Source organism: Delphinapterus leucas, chromosome 11 (assembly GCF_059928025.1).
Source record: "Delphinapterus leucas isolate spDelLeu-1000000601 "Yukka" chromosome 11, BTC_Dleu_Yukka2, whole genome shotgun sequence".
Classification (NCBI taxonomy): domain Eukaryota; kingdom Metazoa; phylum Chordata; class Mammalia; order Artiodactyla; family Monodontidae; genus Delphinapterus; species Delphinapterus leucas.
In genome coordinates this window covers 81,798,775-81,818,750 of record NC_143139.1, presented here as the reverse complement: position 1 = coordinate 81,818,750, position 19,976 = coordinate 81,798,775, and positions in this window count along the sequence as shown.

Sequence of the window (19,976 nt, the reverse complement as noted above, 5' to 3'; positions counted from 1 at the left end):
TTTTGATGATGGCCATTTTGACTGGTGTGAGGTGATACCTCATTGTAGTTTTGATTTGCATTTTTCTAATGATTAGTGATGTTGAGCATCCTTTCATGTGTTTGTCGGCAATCTATATATCTTCTTTGGAGAAATGTTTATTTAGGTCTTCTGCCCATTTTTGGACTGGGTTGTTTGCTTTTTGATATTGAGCTGCATGAGCTGCTTGTAAATTTTTGAGGTTAATCCTTTGTCAGTTGCTTCACTGGCAAATATTTTCTCTCATTCAGAGGGTTGTCTTTTTGTCTTGTTTATGTTTTCCTTAGCTGTGGAAAAGCTTTTAAATTTCATTAAGTCCCTTTTGTTTATTTTTGTTTTTATTTCCATTTCTCTAGGAGATGGGTCAAAAAGGATCTTGCTGTGATTTATGTCAAAGAGTGTTCTGCCTATGTTTTCCTCTAAGAGTTCTATAGTGTCTCACCTTTCATTTAGGTCTTTAATCCATTTTGAGTTTATTTTTGTGTATGGTGTTAGGGAGTGTTCTAATTTCATTCTTTTACATGTAGCTGTCCAGTTTTCCCAGCACCACTTATTGAAGAGGCTGTCTTTTCTCCATTGTATATTCTTGCCTCCTTTGTCATAGATTAGTTGACCATATGTGCGTGGGTTTATCTCTGGGCTTTCTATCCTGTCCCATTGATCTATATTTCTGTTTTTGTGCCAGTACCATACTGTCTTGATTACTGTAGCTTTGTAGTATACTCTGAAGTCTGGGAGACTCCTTCCTCCAGCTCCATTTTTCTTTCTCAAGATTGCTTTGCCTATTCGGGGTCTTTTGTGTTTCCATACAAATTGTGAAATTTTTTGTTCTAGTTCTGTGAAAAATGCCATTGGTAGTTTGATAGGGATTGCATTGAATCTGTAGATTGCTTTGGGTAGTATAGTCATTTTCACAATGTTCATTCTTCCAGTCCAAGAACACGGTATATCTCTCCATCTGTTTGTATCATCTTTAATTTCTTTCATCAGTGTCTTAGAGTTTTCTGCATACTTCGTCTCCTTAGGTAGGTTTATTCCTAGGTATTTTATTCTTTTTGTTGCAGTGGTAAATGGGAGTGTTTCCTTAATTCCTCTTTCAGATTTTTCATCATCAGTGTATAGGAATGCAAGAGATTTCTGTGCATTAATTTTGTATCCTGCTACTTTACCAAATTCATTGATTAGCTCTAGTAGTTTTCTGGTGGCATTTACTCATCTTAAATGAGTAAATACAGGAAAAACAACTAGAACAGCACTTGGCACAGAAAGCTCCCATATGGTCCTCACTGTTTACCCCTCCACTTTCACTGACAAGTGTCTTAATAGAGGTCTCTACTCACAGCTCATCACTCCTTATTCAGAGCCTTGTAAGCTGGCTCCCCTCCCACCATCCACTGACATGGGATGTCACCAGGGCAGCCTTTTAACTTTAACCCTCCTCAGTCTCCCCTTCTAGAAATTCTCTGGGCATTTCAAGAAATGTACTTGCTAGGTTTTCCTACCACTGCCATTATTTCTATACTAATTGTGCTTCCCCCAAAGATTGGTCTTTGACCCTCTACACACTCAATATACTGATGCCCACTCTTATAATCTCATCCTCTTCCACAGATTCAACTGAACTCTCTGTGAAGAGAATGCCAATATCTTCATCTCCTGCCCATTCTCTCCACATTTCCAACTTCCTGTGGGTCATTCTGAGGTGGGGGGTTGTCTCACTGGGACCTCAAACCCAACACACTGGGACCCTAGAGCCATGCAGTCCTCTTCCTGACCTCTGTATTTCAATGAACGGCTCAGACTCCCTGTCGACCTGACTCAAAGTCTCAGGGCACACTATCTGAGGCACATCCAGGCAATGACTAGTCCTCCTGACTCTTCCATGCCTCTCCCTCCAGACCTGCCTCTCTATCCCACTTCCCACGTTCATTACTGTCTCATGTCAAGACCACAGTCAGAGCCACTTACTCTGTCATAACACCAGATTCTCACACATGAAATCCATCCTGTTCACCACCCAAATAACCTTTCATACATGCATTCATCCTGTCACCCTCCTACTCTGAACTCTAAACGACCTCTCACTACTTAACAAATGTCTTTAGGAATGTCATTTTAGGTTATTTAGTGTTTTCAAACCAGGGTCCATGAACTCTCCACAGGGATTTTTAAGTTGTTTTCATTTTTCATTTAAAAGTCAATTTAATCATTTAAAAATGAATATGTGCATACCATGGACCAAATTTTGCCACTTAATTTTAGTGCCTGAGTTTGCTTTTGTGTTTCCATCAAGTTGCCACCAGTTGATACACTTAATGAGAAGAGGAGAGAGAGGGGAATGTCAAGGTGTAAACAAAGGTGCAAACAAACAAAGATCCAATAATCTCACCTGAGTGAGCATTAACAGAGATTTCAGAGTGGGTTGAACAGAGAGAGGTGGTGGCACAGAAGAGTTACCATAAATACTGTAAATACTGAGCTCAGTGCAAAGAACCTTCACTGCTGCAGCCAGGACCACGTTGCATTACAAGCAGTGACTGAATTTCAGCAAAATAACAAAGCCCATCATCTTAAATCAATGTGGTGAATTTGTGGTTGTTTTTCTTCTCAGTGTTTTAAATTTCATTTATAAATCTGATTTGATTTTTATGGCTATCTGGAAAATAAGGTGTCTATAGTTACATTTTATGTTGGAACATACTTAGGTATCCTTATAATAAAAATAATTTAAATCCATTTTAGAGGCTCATAATTATTACTTCTTTTTACAGGGGTCCACATTGCTGGAGTCTGAGAAACCATGACACTGTGTTTCAAAGCATGAGCTTGTGTCATTCCTGGATTGGAATCCTAGGCACATCCATTTCTGGCTGTGAGGCAAACAGCAAGTTTCCTCGTCTGTAAGATGGGGAAATGACAGTACCTTCCTCATAGAGTCCCAATTAAGTAAAATAATGTATGTCAAGGGCCAAGAGCAGCTGACAAATGATAAGTGCAAAATAAATGTTAGCTGCAAGTATCACCATTATTCTTTTGTTTCTAAGTCATAGCCAAGATTCTTAAATCAAGAAAAGTTTGAAAGGAAGTGGAAAGGAGAGGAAAGATTCAGCAGACAGAAAAATAATCATGGTCACTCTTCCCTTTTTGACCAAAATAAAACATGTTTAAGGGTGAGCAGGAAGGCGGCTGGGAGAGTGCTAGGTGAACACAGTATATTCTGCCAGGATCCTACCGTCTCCATAGGGGGGTCCCTCATCCAGGGGGGAAGGGATAGAGAACCACACACCCCAAACTGCAGACTTCAAGTTTCTGAGAAGGCCATGTGCTATGACATGGAATTTTATTTCTGTGAAGTCAGGGGACAGGACAGATGGCATACTCAGAATCCCCCAAAGCATAGCTAGCATTCAGGAACACTGATTTGTTATTTTATGCATGTATGCATTAACTTATACTTATGGGAAATGTACCTTTTCTATTTGCAGTTGTGATATAAATTTTTTTTAAATAAATGAAAATAAATCTTAAAGAGTCAGTTTTAATATTAAGTACATAATAATATAGGTGATACACAAATGAAAGAGAAAGCAAATGAAGAAAAATTGGGAAACCTGTGTTTTGTTTTGTTTTGTTAAATCTCTCTGGATCACACTTCCTCCATCCATCTCTATGCAAAAGCAATAAGGATCCACAAGAGGGCACCCCAACAAGGTGAGTCCACAAGTATTTACCCTGACTCTGAAAATAAATTTGATGCGCTTACCCTTTCTACTCACTCCTTCCATAGCCCTGCACCCCCAACCTTTATAGAAAATAATAGGTTTCGTTAAAAACTGGCACAGTTGCTCACCTATGGTGATCTGGCTCACACAACTGTAGTAGCTGCCCGTCGTTGCAGAGGAAAGGTTATAACTCCCACTGCTTATATCTTTGTCTGTTTAAGAAAACAAAAGAGGAGAAGGTTAATTACATCCTGGTAAACACCATGACCACAAAGTAAATATACGACTGCTGGTAAATAAACCAGCTGTCTGTGTCTGAGTATCTCATACTTATTCATTGGTTCATTCATTGACATTTAGGGAATGCTAGGTGCATTGGAACATTTCAACAAACAACCCAGACTGTCACACAGGCAATTTCAGTTTGGTGTCACTTTATTATAATGGGGGGGAGGGTGCTGGGGGAGGGTTACAGGGGAAGGTGAGAAAACACCTGACCCAGACTAGAGGGTATCAGGTAAGGCTTCCTGGGGGAAGTGAACTAGGCAAAAGGGGGTGAATTGAGGGGAAGGATCCAGGCAGAGTGCTATCATCTTGTCTGGAGACTCGGAAGCCTCTGCTTCACGAGTTAGCAGCTGAACACAGTACAAGAGAGGTGCACAGTCGCTGGACTACGAGGGGTCTTATAAACCACGTTAACAAGTTTGGATGTTGCCAAGAGAGCAGGATCCCATTTTCATTTCAGAAAGATCACTTTGAGGCAGCAAGGAGACCAGTCAGGAGGAGGATGAAAGGAGAGGCAGAAAGACTCCTTTATGAGGCCACTGCAGTCATCCTGATGAGTGATGGTGGTGGCCAAACCATGGGAGGAGCGGCCGTGGAGACAGAGAAGTGGGTGCAATTCCCTGCAAGGCTCCAGTGCAGCTAGCTGCACTGCAGTCCTCACTACCGTGAGCAGACCATGTTCCCGACAGAGGGGCAAAGACACCAAAACCTCCCATTCACACGGCACCCTAGCATTTTCAGCCACATCGTCTCATGCACGGCGTGAAATAGGGCGAGCATCACCCCACGTCTCTGGTGGAAAAGCTGAGGCTCCAGGCAGCCGAGCACCTTGCCCGAGGTCACACGACAGCATGTGGCAGAACAGAGCTCAAATTGAAATCAGAACTGCTTCAAATTGTTTATGAAGAAGGCAGGGCATACGTGATTTAAAATATCAAAATAAATACATATTGTCTAATATAAAACGCTACAGTTTGCACAGAGTTACTATAAGAATGGCTGCGAAACTGACCTGAAGGAAATATTTGAATATTACATGTTATGGGATACCAGGAAAACTCTGAAACTCTGATCTATAATGATGAAAATTAGAAGTCCGAGGGAAAGAAATAATCAAGAATGTCAAATGTAGTCAAAGAGAAAGGGTTTCTAGAAACGTACTGAGTCATATTTTATTGAGAGAGCAATGCGGATTTTTAGAGAAGAGGAAAGAACAGCAGGTACCTGGACAGAGAAGGCAGGAAATGGGAGTCATCCGCCGGGGTGTCCAGATATGCTTGTGGTTTGAAAGCAGCTAGAAAGTATTGACAAACGCAGGTAGTGAGCCAGAGGGCGGTGAAGTAGTGGGGGCCCTTAGAGGCCACATCAAGGCCACTGTAGGTCCACAAACAGGGAGGTAAAAAAATATTTTAAGACTATTTTTATTGTGGGGAAAATTAATTCGAGCAAGTGCACGTGGCCAACTTCTCCTCTAAGAAATATTCCCAGACCATCCCCCCTCTCTAGGGGGCTTCCGGGAACAGTAGACACACCTCCAACAGCACTGTACATGCGAGATTGCACTCGTTTTATGGGTATCCCAAACCATGTGCCTGTCAAGGGCAGGTCCACACGTTTTTCAGTTTGTTATCTCCAGAGCTTAGTGCTTTGCCTGGCATAAGGTGAATCCTCAATATATGTTCGTTGGTTGAAAGAACAAAGGAATGCATGAAATTAAAGAAAGGATAACAAATGACCACTTCCCCTTCCTATTAGTTATAACTTCAGTAGAGGCTGCCGTGATCAAAAAGAAGGAGCACAGGGTTTACACGAGTCAGCACACCTAGGGTTTGAAGCCCCAGCTTTGCTGCACATGAACTCCTTGAACTTGGTCAAGCTGTTGACTTCCTTTAGTATTGGTCTTTCCATCTGAAAATGTTGACAATAATGCTTATCTCACTTCTTCTGGGCTAGGGGTTGGGAGGTGGAAGAGGATGAGGCATGGCTAATAAAAATAAGTCAGCTACACCAAATGTTAGCAAGTCATTCCATATATATTTGTGGAATCAGCTGAATCAACAAAACCCAGACCTAAAACATATCAAACTACTCTAAACTTGTCATTCCTAATTTTTTTTTAAACCCTTCACTAATGATCTGTCCTTAAAAAATTTTGGAAGGGAGGAGACCTCCCAGGGACAATGTCAGTGGCATCAAAGGGGGGAGGAGGGTGAAGGGAGAGATTCAAGAGCCACAGAAATGCCTCTGAATGGAGAGAAAAGGAATGAAGAAGAAAAGCACATTGAGAAATCAGTAATCAATAAAGAAGCAGAATGCTTGAGTTAGGAATGAATGCTTGGGAAGAGGCTGTGCATACATTTGAACAGGAAAAACTACTGAAATTTGACTTGAATCTGAATGGTAAAACTAGGGCATAGTTTGGGTGGCAATATTTTGAAAAGACTCAAAGAGCAGAAGTACAAAGATCTGTGGCAGTTTTGGTACAAAGTGACTCTGTAAAGGAAGGTGTTTTCCTATATAAGAATTAAAACAAAAATGTTAGATTTTTGTGGGAGGGCTTGACTATCCATTTAATCCTCTAGGAACCAACTGTAGTTAAAAAAACAAAATCAGGTACCTAGTGGAAGAACTTGAGACTATGAATGAGGTTAATAAACTTTGTGGGTTCTGGAGTCAGTATTCAGATTAGATACCTGGTTCCAACACTTGGGCACAATACTTTATCTCTACGGGGCTCTGTTTCCTTGTATGTACAATGCAAATAATAAAGGCACTTACTTTATAAAGTAGTACATAGAAAGTGTCCAATTAGTGTTAGCTATTATTTTTATTTTATACTTAAAAAGAACAAAGGTACCCATAAAATAGAATACCATATAGCAAAGGAAAAGAATGAAGCAAAGCTACACAAAATACTATCAATGGATCTCATAAACATAATGTTTAATGAAAGAAGCAACACCCAAATGATATATGATTATATTTATGAAAATTTCAACAACAAAACTAAATTGTATTGTTTATAGATGCATATATAAATGGTAAAACAGTAAAGAAAAGTAACAAAATAATTAGCACAAAAGTCAGCATGGTGATTACATCTGGTGAGGAAGAAAGCAGCTTGAAATTGTGAAGAAGTACAGGGAGTGGGGGTAGGTTCTATGGTGCTGGGAATGTTCTATCCTTGACCTAGGTGGTGGTAACACAGTATTCATTTTATAACTATTTGTTAAATTATAAATTTGTCTTGCCCACCTGTCTGTATGTACAATAGATTTTTTAAAGAAGCAAAGGGGGCAGAAATCACAGTAGGACAAATTAGGAATGCAAATTCTGCAAAAAATGTCTAAAAAAATGAGATGGTGGTGGATTCATACAACAATAGTCATTGAGTACTTACTCCTTGCCAGGCACTATGCTAAATATTCATTATTTCATTTACATCATTATTTCATTTGTGCTCCAAAACAACTCTTTTAAGGTAGGTGTGATTATCCCACTATCCAGATGAGGAACTAGAGGCTCACAAAATCAGGGAACTTGCCCAGAGTCACACTTCAGGGACGTCACAAAGCTGGAATTAAAACCTAGGTTTGTCTTACACTAGACCAATATTTGAGAACAAAGGCAAAGACAGAGGAGGACAGATTAACATCATAAGCTGTGTTAGGTGGATTCCTGTTGTATCTGGTGCTACATCTTTGACAGTCATTTATTTGATGAGGTTCTGCAGGGAATGAGATAGACATCATCTCGGGGATTCTGTTTTCAGAGGCCCACTTAAACAGAAACATGTGACAAAATTAACCCAATTTTCTTTGTCTCAAATTATTTTGGGTATACTTATAAACAGTATGGTCTTATAACCAAATAATCAGGCCCATCTCAACATTCAACCTATCTTTAATCTTAACCACAGCAAAAAAAGCAGGTACCATGCCTATTTTCATTTTCCCACCAAATGCAGAATTCTGGTAGATATGTAGGCAAAACTAAACAAAAATTGTCAATATAAAATGATAGTTATATCTAATTTGGGAAATTTTTTAAAAGAAATATAACTAAAATGCAAAATAATCATAGTATACAAAGCCATGAGCTGGGTGCTCAAAATCAAAGTGTTATTCAGGGGAGAGGTTAACATATTAAATTTAGAGTTAGTGAAACAAAATGTAATGAATATGTGTAGAATTTGTTAGGTAAGATTTAACCATAAGTAGAAGGGTAATTATTAAAATAACAGAAATAAACTACATTTCCAAACCAGTTTGCTGTGCTGAAGGGGGTGGGAGACAGATGGTGGGGAAGAACAGGAGAAGAAATTTAACAAAAAAATTCTACTTAGATAAGAGAAATAAATGAGAAAGCATAGGAAAAAAATAAGACAAAGAGAAAATCTGAAGTAAAATGGTAGAATTAAGTTCAATTACACTAGTAGTAACAATACATGTAAATGGTCTAAATTTGTTATTTAAGAGATTGTGAGATGGATTTAGAAAGCAAAAAGAAAATCAAATAAATGCTATTTATAAGAGAAACACTTAAAACATAAGGACACAGAAATGTTGAAAGTAAAAGATATAAAAAGATATAGCAAGCATTAATCAAAATAAAGCTAGAGTAGCTATGTTAGTTTTAGATGAAAAAGGCTTTAAGACAAAAAGCAATTATTAAGGATAAAGACAGTCAATAAATAATGATAAAAGGTTCAGGTCTGATTCTTCAGGAAGATATTAAAAAACGTTACATCTGAGTTATTTGAGATAAAATAACCTCAAAATATATGAAGCAAAAATTAATAGAGCTACAAGGAGAAACTGACAAATCCATCATCAGAGGGGGAGATTTTAACACAATAACTGATTGGTTGAGCAAGAAATGTTTGGAAAAATACGGAAAATTTGAGACTGCAAAAACTTGGGTATCTTGTTAAAGTGAAGAGCTTGATTTACTATCTCTGGGGTGGGCCTGGAATTCTGCATTTTTTTCCATTTTATTGATATATAACTGACAACTGCATTTCTAATAGACTCCCAGGTGGTGGCAGTGCTACTGGTCTAGGATCTCCAGGTCCTGGTAAAATCCTCCCCTGGAATCCACAATCCACAAAGCCTGGGAAAACATCTCACTGGCAAGAGAGGAAGGACAAAGTTAAAAAGGAAAAGAAAATGTTTTCATTAAACCCTTAAAAACATATTCGAAGTCTGCTTATACATATGGACAGACGAAACTCACGAATTACCAAACAGACAAATGATGCATAACTATTGACTTTACCAAAAAATTCACCATATGATTCCTTTAATTACTACTCTACACAAGTGTACTGGAAATACCATTTAAGTTACAAAATACATATTTATTGTGCAGAGTGAGCTACAACTGTTTACCACAACTGGTTGGGTTTTTTTTTTGTCTTTTTGTAAATCACTTAAAATTGTTTATAAAAGGCTCTAGAGAATCCACTGGTAAGAAAACAAAATAGTGTGGGATGTGTGTGTGTGTGTGTGTGTGTGTGTATGTGTGTGCATATGTATGTCCCTCAGAAATATTGGTGTGATTTATTCTATGTCTGCTGTGTATTTTATAGGCTTACAGAAAAGTTAATATTCAAGTCCAACCCTTTCCTCCTAGCTGTGTAGCCTGTATCTCATCACCTAAGCTCCCTGGGCCTCAAATTCCTCCTTTACATTGTGACTGAAATTCATTCATTTAAAAAACACTGAGTGCCTAGCACATACAGTAGATGCAGGCTGGCACCAGGTAGGAACTGGTGCCTTGGAAGGTCTCCCCTAAGGTGTTGATGAATTAATCAAAGTGTAGAGAGTGTGCGTCACTCCACAGAGCTTTCCCTACAGTAATGACAATAAACACACCACAGTGCTGTGTACTACATTGCTCTAGGACTTTCTAGGTTTTCATAACATTTTCACCTTTGCTCTTTCATGTAACTCTGCAGTAGCATTAGGAGACAAGCAGGGCAGGGACCAGCTGTGATAATACTAGGAGTTGTTCCCTCCTCTGCATCTCCCACTGGACCTGAGCTAGACCCAAACCCCTGGGGGGCAAGGCCATCCCTTATTCACCTTCTCTCCACAGTGCCTAGCTCTGCCTAATGCATAAAAAGCACAATAAATGTTTGCCAAAGACTCCAGTAAGCTTTCAAATACTACAGTCACCATTCCTGCATTTTAAACACTGGGCCTGATACTCATTATCTCAGCTTCCCTTTGATTCCACCCTTGCAGGCACAGTGGCGAAAAGACCTTGCAGGAACCCTAATTAGAGAAAAGCCTTTCCTTTCCTTTCTTTCCTCCTTGTACCTATTTGATTCAGTGTTGAAAATCCCACATTCTTTTTCATTTTTTCCGGAAGGTAAAGATCCATGCCTCTTCATTACAATGTAAGATTCATGAGAACAGTTTTTAATTTTGTTTTTACTTCCAGAACGCACAACAGTACCTGACACATAGTAAGCACTCACAAAACATATGTTGAATTGTTCTAGAAACTTCCTTGGTAGCTACGGACTGTTTGTCTAGGACTAAGTTCTAATAGAAAAATCCACACGCCTATTACAAAGAACATCATGTTTTAAAGGAAAAGATTAAAGTGCTCCTTCACAGGATCAAAATAAAATTTTAATTTTGCCCCAGAAAGAAACTTTTAAAGTGTGAAGGGCTGAAGGTCAAAAACTAATCTGTGTAGACTTTGTTGCAGCTTCTTAATCAAAAAGGATCCTAAATCAATGTTGACCATGAGTGTCTGGATTGCATAATGACAAGCATGCCAGGTGGTAGAGGGCAAAAACAAGAGAAGTCCTCAAACAGCTCCTTGGATCTATTTTGCAGCCAAAGCATGACTTCCAGCCCGTTAGCATACATCTGATTTCACCACGTAGTGTGGACACTTTTGCTCTTTTGTTCATTCTTATTTTCTGAAGGGTAAACGTTATATTGCTTGTTTGCAATAGGAAAATGAAGTTTTAAAAATGTGTGTGTGGTGTACTACCCCTTGCTGGAGTCCATTCAGTCCTTCAGTCGATCAGACAGCCAAGGATTGCTCACCCAGTATATGCCAGGTCCTGGGCTAAGCACCAGGAATATAAAGATAAAGATGTAGTCCTTGGCCTTTGGGATTTTACAACCCACAGAGAGGAGTCCTCATTACAGTACAAAATGAAAAGCTGTTGGGGAGAGGAGTACCCTGAAAGGTTCCAAGAGAGGAGCCCAGTAGGATGGGGAGGTCAAAGGAGAGGGGGAGTGAGCCTCATAAAGGAGGAAGGGGCTGTGTTTCAGAGCATGGGCCAAGGTTCAGACACCTGAGAAAACCAGGTGCAATCAGCCACCCCCAGCCACCTCCCTCCCTAAAAGGTAGGATGCTGGGGCCAAGGGCAGCAGGAAAGAAGGATGGTCAGCTTCTGAAGGGCCTTGTTCGCCAACCCAGGGAGGTTAGACTTTGACCTGTAAGCAGAGGGGAGCCCTTGGAGAGTTTTAAGCAGAGGAATAACAGGATCAGATCTGCAACTGGGATCAGAGAGGCAGGGAAAGAGGCAGAGAGACAGCTGGGAGGCTGCTGCCGCAGTCAAAATTGGCAGTGACGGTGGCCTCGACCAGCATAAGAGGAGGGGGCAGGGAGAGGAGAAACCAGAGTAGAAAGACTTTAAGGAAGAAGAACCAATGGGACTTGGTAGTTGAGAGTATACGGGCTGGGAGAGGCAGTTGACAGTAATAGCTATGCTTACCGAGTACTCACTATGTGTCTCTCATATGCTCTTACAAGTACTGTTGCATTTAAACCTCAGAGTGACCCCATTTTACAGATAAGAAGATTGAGGCACAGGAGGTGAATTGGTTTGCCCAAGGTCACTGCTAGTATATTCTGGTAAGGGAGAACTCAAAGACGACTCCCAGGATTCTAGTCTAGGTGACTGCATAGAGCATGCTGGCCCCGCCAATGTCTCCTGTCTTGGATGTCATGCTCCACCAACAGCATGCTGCTGGAAGCTGCCTTTATGCCCCCTGCCATCTATCCCCTTCATCTTTGTTCATGCTGTTGCCCCTCCCTGGAATGTCCTTCTTCTCCCAATTGGCCTTTTCACATCGTCTCCTCCAGGTGACTCTTCCTGACCTATCCCTTGCTCCCCCCATCCCCTCTCCCGCAGCACTGCATTATAAATCTCTTTAGGGGCCTATTTCCTCCAGCTGACTGTGCTATCCTGAGAGAAAGAGTGAGATCTCATTTATTCTGGTACTCCATGGTCCAGTAGCTGGAGCTCAGTAGCTGGAGTGATTCTATAGGACACAGGTATGGGAGAGGAATTCTGTTTTGGACACAATGAGTTTGCCATGTCAGAGGAGTATACAAGTAAAGAAGTCTAGCAGACAGCTGGGTAGACAAGCACAGCACATACAAGAAAGAAGTTCTGAGTTGGTGATTTCTATTTATTCGGGTAAATATTTATTCGAATAAAGACAAAATGACAGGTGAGGAAGTTATGTCCTAGGCTCTCATCTCTTAGCTTCGCTCCATTCTGTGTTGCATGGTTAGGCATGGTTCTCATTACACCCCCCTCCTATACCCCCTTCCAGTCAGAAGTCCTGAACTTCTGGTCATCCACTGCCCTTTAGCCTTTGCTCAAGCCATGCCTTCTCCCTGGGATTACCCACACAGCTGCCCGTACGTGGTGAACGTCTGCATGAAGGAGCACATTTTCTCCTCTTCCTAACTTCCCCTAGCCCCAGGCTCTTCAGCCAAACTCTGCAGCCTGCCTTCAGGCGCCCCACTCATTAGGTGAGACTAAGTAAATTCTTCAATCTGTCTGGGCCTCAAGCTCTTCAAGTGAATACAGGGCTAACATTGGACTAGTTTCTTAAAGATGGTTGTGAGGGGCTTCCCTGGTGGCGCAGTGGTTGAGAATCTGCCTGCCAGTGCAGGGGACACGGGCTCGGGCCCTGGCCCAGGAAGATCCTACGTGCCGTGGAGCAACTAAGCCCGTGTGCCACAACTATTGAGCCTGTGCTCTAGAGCCCGCAAGCCACAACTACTGAGTCCGTGTGCCACAACTACAGAAGCCCACGCGCCTAGAGCCCGTGCTCTGCAACAAGAGAAGCCACCGCAATGAGAAGCCCGCGCACCGCAACGAAGAGTAGCCCCCACTCACCGCAACTAGAGAAAGCCCACGCACAGCAACGAAGACCCAATGCAGCCAAAAATAAATAAAATAAATTAAAAAAAAAAAAAAGATGGTTGCGAGATTTAAATGAGCTAATCCGCATAAAGTGCTGTTGTTATTGTTTGTGTCCCAGCATAGCCCACACTTCTGCTTACAACTTTGTCACCCCAGTTTACAGGCCTCCTGCTAAGGGACTGACTTTGCCCTCAGGGCCATTGTCTCTCATTTAGTAGATGTCTAATCAATGTCATCCAAATGTTTGAGAGTGAGATTATAAAGCCAAGGACAGAACCCAGGCAAACACCAACATAAACAGATGCAGGAGTCCACAAAGAAGAAGCCTTTTAAGAGGCAGGAGGGAAATGAGGGGACGATAGTTACAACAACAAAACTGGCTCTGACTGCATCTCCTTCAACTTCTACTTGCTCTCTCTGCTCTCGCCACACTGACCTTCCAGCTAGCCGTGAACGTGGCAAGCTCATTCCTGTCCCAGGGCCTTTGTACTTACTGTTCCCTTTACCAGGAATGCCCTTTCCCCTCATAATGACATGGCTTGTTCCTTTCCTTCATTTAGCCCTTCCCTCAAATACTTCCTCAGAGAGGACTTCCTTATCTGAAGGAGCCCCCACTGTGCCCCATAAGCTCCTCAGACCCCACGCTGACAGCTCGATCCCAGGCCGGCAGGTCCAACCACAAGTCCCTTCCTGGTGCAGCCTGGGACACAGCCCCCTGTGCCTTCTTTTGCATGGCCAAGAATGAATCAAGTCCCGGTCCCTTCACTCTTGTCACCTTCCTTGGTCTCATGCACGTGGTTACATAATGAGCTAAAAGCGTTTAAGAACCTAAACCATGTAAAGGACAAAGAAAGAAAGATGAATAGTGAGTATGAAAGGCTGAGACATTTAAAATCCAGAATTTTTTAGAAGTGCATCATCCATTGAACATATATTTATTAGAGGACATATCACAGTTATTGATTATCCTAATCTCATTCCACATTTCCAGAGGATACATGTCTAGATGGTTGCCCAAAAGTAAAAGTTCATGCCAAAATACAGAAAAAACAAGTTCCAACATAGGATCAAAAAATGCATATTTGGATGGGAAGCTAATGAGGTTTAACCGGAGGCTGCTGCTAATGAAATGCATACATAAGCCAAATTTCTCTCTCTTCTTAGGAACCTAAAACACACGGTCTACACTGTAACTGTTCATTCTCTTGGCAGCCCCTGTGCTAAAGACAGGACTGAGGCATTTATTAAATCAGTCAAATGAATATAAAAATTGAACCCTCTAAATCCCAGGCAAGAAACCTAGATCATCCCCCATCATGATATCTAAACCCAAATCCAACAGAATTCAAAGGGGACTTTTTTTAAAGCAGTTAGATTTTCAGAGAGATGAAGGTTCCAGAGCTGGACCAAACTCTCAACAGAAAATAATCTCAGCATCCAGTGGATGAGGAATATATTGAATGTGCTTGGTTTTGTTTTCACCAGGTTGAAAACCCTGATGGACTAGTTTACCTTGTCGTGTCTTGGGTCACATCGCTACAGACCAAGAAACTAATGTGCATTTAGCAGCCAAGTGTATTTACCACTTTAGGGATGGGGGAGGGAGAAGAGAGTGTCAAAATATATTTAAAATAGCACAAATTCTAATTGAGATATTTACTTAAATCTGTCTCAGCTCCCTTTAAGGTTCTAAAGAGAAACCCATGTTAATTCTTAGTTGCCAAAAAAAATGATCTGCCACCTTTTTTCCTTTAATTACTGAAATATACTTGCTTTTCCAAAACAATTCACTTCTTCTGACTTCATTTTCTCCACCTGGGTGCCCAATTAAGCTTTTAAAGCCTCTAGAAATTTATGGGCCTGATTAGTATGTAAACCTCTTACTGACAGTATCCACAGGACGGCATGTGAAACCTAACATCATGTAAAAACCAGAAGTTAGATCCCTCTGATAGAAAAAGGTGTAAAAAGAGGTTTCTGCCAATGAATATGACTAAAAATCCATCAGGATGTTGAATTAGCCCCAAATGGTAACCCAAGAATGACAACGTTATGTATTAAATGTGCAGCAGGGGCAACAACCCAAATCCCAGCAGAAAATGCCCCGAGTTAAAAAAAAAAAAAAAAAATAGGCCACTAGTATGCAATTTGTAATCTGCTCACAATTTGTTAGGTTCCCAAGCATCAACTGCAAGCCCTCAGAGCCACCTGAGTGATCATTTTACACAGTTTAAATCCCAAGAAATGGAGACTGACCCCTTTAACCTTGGGAAAATGAGCAGGGGACATCACTGGTCTGGAGAATGAAGCCTCCATGCCAAAGAGCAGCAATTTCCCTCCCACCAAGCCCTGGCTCAGAGATGTCCCCGCAGAACATTCCCCAACAATTGCTCAGTACCTCCGCGTTTAAAACGCCAAAACTAGATGTTATCACAGCAACCGCTTGCAAGCCAGGGTAAGGGAGGGAGGTCTTAACTTGAGTTTCCGCCTCCTATAACCCAGTCTCGGCAGCATCTCTGATAAAAGACTAAAGAGAACTGCTTTTTTCCACGCAAGCAGAAATGTTGATAAAAAAAGGCTTGTTGGCTTCCCAAGTGTCTGGGATTTCTAGCTGAGTATGAAACCTACACACTGTGATTTCATTTTCCTTCAGAACTCTACAATGCCTTAAAAATGATTAAAAAATATATTTCTTTAACAAAAAAGGGGGGAAAGGAATGTCTTCTATTTCCATGCAACTTTTATTTCCAAGCTGATTGTTTTTGTATTAAAAACATATTTTGGTGCATATAATTTAACCCCATAGCATCTGTCAGAGAGATGTTCTCATCTCTAATTTACAGATGGAGATATGCAAGAACAGAAAAGTTTAAATAACTTGCCCAAGGTCAGTCAGGGACAAGATAAGCAAGGACTGAACGCAGATCTAACTCCAAGCCTCACACAGCTAGAAAAGGACTCAACACCCGTATACCTTCCCCTCGGTGGTCTGAAGCGAACGGAATTTTACTGGAGTGCCGAAGCTCGAAAACACCTAAATTTTAGGCGATTTTACTCCACCGACTCTTTCTACAAACCCCCCCTTCCCAGGTTCCAGGCATCCTCCAATTGCACAGAGCATCGGTCCCCCAGCCGCAGGCCAGCGCGCGCTGCAGCCGGGCTCCCTCCCTTCCAGGCCCTCCCGGGAGCCGACCCCCGAAGTTTCCCGGGGTGATCAGACGGCTCCCGGGTCTGCCCGCCCCAGGAGCTCCGAGAGCCCGCGACCGCCCGCCGTTACCGTATGCCGTGAGGGAGGCCATCCTGGCCCGCGTCCTGCCCAGGCTGGCCAGGGCGTCGGCGACAGCGGCCGCCTGCGCGTGGCGCCCCTGGACGGCGGGCGTCCCGCCCCGCGAAGGCATGCGCTCGGCTCCCGCGGCGCCCTGCCTCCCAGCTCCCGAGCACGCCCAGTCAGCTCGCCGCGGCCGCCCCGGAGAGGTGCCGGCGGCGCGCAGACACCCGGGGCCGGGTCTCGCTGCCAGGGCGCGGGGAGCAAGGGCGCAAACGGGCCGCGGCGCTCCAGGTCCCGGCGGGGATTGAACCTGCGCCGGAGGACGCGCGACCCGGAGAGAGGAGGGGCGAAACAGGCGGTGGGAGGGGCCGGGCGGAAGCGCGAGGCGGCTGCGGCCCCAGCCAGCCGGCGGCGGGCGGGACCCCGGCTGAGTCCACGCCAAGCCGGGTGGCCCTCGGGGTGGGGGCGACAGGGGTGACGCGGGCAGACGCGGGATCGGGAAGTCCAGAGCGCGCCACGGTTTCCGGGACCTCGAGCCTTCAGCTCCCTTGCTAGGGAAGTTCCCCTGGAGAGCGTGCCTGGGGATGGGGCGCTGGGTCCGGCCGCCTGTGACTATAGGGTGCGGTTCCCAGCCCAGGAGGCAGTCTCGAGAAGGCTTTGCCTCCGAGGCCAAAGCCCAGGGGCGAGTGGCAGTTTTGCCTTGAGGACTTTTATTAATGACGTCCTTGACCGCTAAGTACCGAGTTCTGACCCCAACAGTTAATACCTGTCCCAGCAGCAGCAGCATCCTGTCGCCTTTATTCGTGCGTCTCTCTCCCCACGAGGCTGTGATCAGTGTTCTATTCCCCTCTGACTGCCCTGCGCCTCGATCAGGGCACGAACTCAAACATTATTTGTCGAAATGACTGAATGTCCGAGCCCCTTGCTCGCCCCCGCTGGAAGCCTACCCATCCTATTGTGAGGGTTCTTTGTTTTGAATCAGGGTCTGGAAAATGGGGAACGAGAAAGAGATCCAAGAAGCCAGTAGTATCCATGGGGATGGGGACAAGAGAAAAGGGGAGGCCGCCTAACGCCCCCTCGGGTTCAGGCGCACCCGAGGCTTTGCAAGTCCCAAGTGCAGAGTCTCGAAGACACAGTGAGGGCCCTCGGGGCTTCCTGGCGCGGGGCTGACTGTCCTGGTCACCGGGGTATCTCGGCCTTGAAAAACTCCAGTGCCCAACGAATTGCGGGGCGATGCTGTCAAGGCTATTTAACCGCGTATGGGCTGTGCCCACCCTGCTGGAGGCACAGGGAGGGCAGAGAAATCTGGCTCAGGCAAAACAGGGCGTTTCTTTAGCAAGGTTTCCGAGCGCCCCTCTCGCCACCGCCACTGTCCTTGGTGCTCGCCGGCCTATCCCAGGTGTCAGGTTTTCGCACTTGCAACCTTCCTCCCCTCCCGTCCCCTCCCCTCTCCTCCCCTTCCCTTCCCGCGCTCCGGCTCTTCTGGGAGGGCAGCGAGGCGGCAGCGGGGGACCGATGGGCGAAGCTCTAGGATGAAATGTCACTTTGTGGTCGGTGGAGTCAGGCCGGGAGAAGGGCGAGGCCGCCCTGGGCAGTGAGATCGCGTGATCTGACAGTTTATTCCTGCTGGGTCAGCCAACTACCAGCAGGTGACCCTTAGTCAAGACGCCCTGTGTGACCCTTCATTTTCCCCATCTCTAAAGTGGCCGTCACCGTTGCTAGTTAGCACTGTGCCCACCTCACAGGACGGTGGCAGGGCCCGGGTGGCAGGGATCCAGCTCAACACTCTGGGCTGGGTGCTCTTTTCAGCCTGTCCCACCTCTGGTGCCCAGTCCTGTGCCAGCCCTGGGGCCTGAGCCTGGAGCTGCTCCCTTGCTTCCCCTTCGTGCCTCCGCGGAGACCCAAGTCCATCTGCAAGTTGTCTTCAGCAATCCAGGTGCTGGTCTTTCTTCTCCCTCTGCCTCCACATTTTAGCTCAGGTAGGGTCATGAGGAAGGATGATCAAAACATGTTACAAATTGCACTTTACTTCTTCTTGGCAGCTCTTTCTAATCAGCAGGAACTTAAAAGTAGTGTCTAATTAATTAACCTCTCTTAAGGCCACCTGAACTTCTGTCCCCATAATACCACTCCAAGTCCTTGAGAATCCTGGGCCTCTTGCTTGGGGAATCAATGGACAAATACACCTCATTCTTTCATTGTCAGGTTTGCCGAGACCCTTCCCTTGTGCTCAGGCCCTGCGCTGTCAGGTAGGGCTGAGGTCTTGAAGCAGCCTCCCTGTCTCCTGGTCTGCAGCAGGAGGGGTAGCCTCACCCTGGCTCATTCTTGAGAAGAACAGGCCAAAAAAAGTTATGATACTGTGATGAAGCACGGGGTGGTAAAGACACCTTGCAAGGAGCGAGAGGGGTCTTTCTTCGCAGTGTTCACAGATGACTTCACCGAGGAAACGACGTTTGAAAGATGAGGTCCAGGATTTGTGTTGTTGTCGGTAAAATTTCTTAAAGACAAGCTTGTCATTCAGATTTTCTTATGTTTTATTCATTCACCATGTCTTCAGGAGTAAAACATGAACTGTCACAACCTTGATGAAAGCTGTATTCTAAATCTTTCCAGGAAAACGCCTTTTTCAGATGATAGACTGAGGAAAACTAGTCCTTCACTTTTCAGCACGCTCTGAACCTGAACTATTTGAGGTATTATTAACTGCTCTGAACGTGATTATATTGCATTTGACACTGGAAGTGGCCACCTCTCTGTGATTAACATTTTTTTGGTGATTAACATTTTTAATAACTTATTTTAAGTTTTTAGTTTAGTAACTACTCTGCAAATACTCATCCTTTAAAACTATTGCAGCTGAAAACTAATTTAGTTTTCATATGACCACCATCAGCTTGACTTAGAATGTGATCCATTATTAAAGATTTAACAAATTGAATGTTTTAAAATAACTAATTTCAACAATGGAGCATTATAGCTACATAACAGATCCGTTTCTATAACAATAAGGGCTCCCTTGGAGCTCTGCTATAATTTGCTACACCTGCAAAAAATAAATGTAGGTAAAATGAAATGACAACTTTTGTTTTTCAAAATTCAAAAATTAAATACATTCAAATTATATAAAGCAGTTAGCCCCTCACAGTTAAATGTGTTTGGAGACTGCTTCATGCATTCTTTCCTTGTATGAATGCATTTTATAACATATTTCACTAATCATTCTCCAGCCAACTTAACTGAATTTAGCATAAAATAGAATTTGCTTTGGGGGGACGTTATCTTGTTATTAAATCCTATGCATTTATACCAAGGAAAATTTATTAGAGGATCCAATAATATTTATCTTAAATATGCTTTGTTATACAAATGCCGTATGACTCCTTTCTGAAAACAGACATGTGTATCTCATCCTGAAACTATGAGTGTTGCAATGACTGTACGGGTGAAAATGTTTTATATTCAGATTCATTTGGATTTGAATTATTCTGAATTC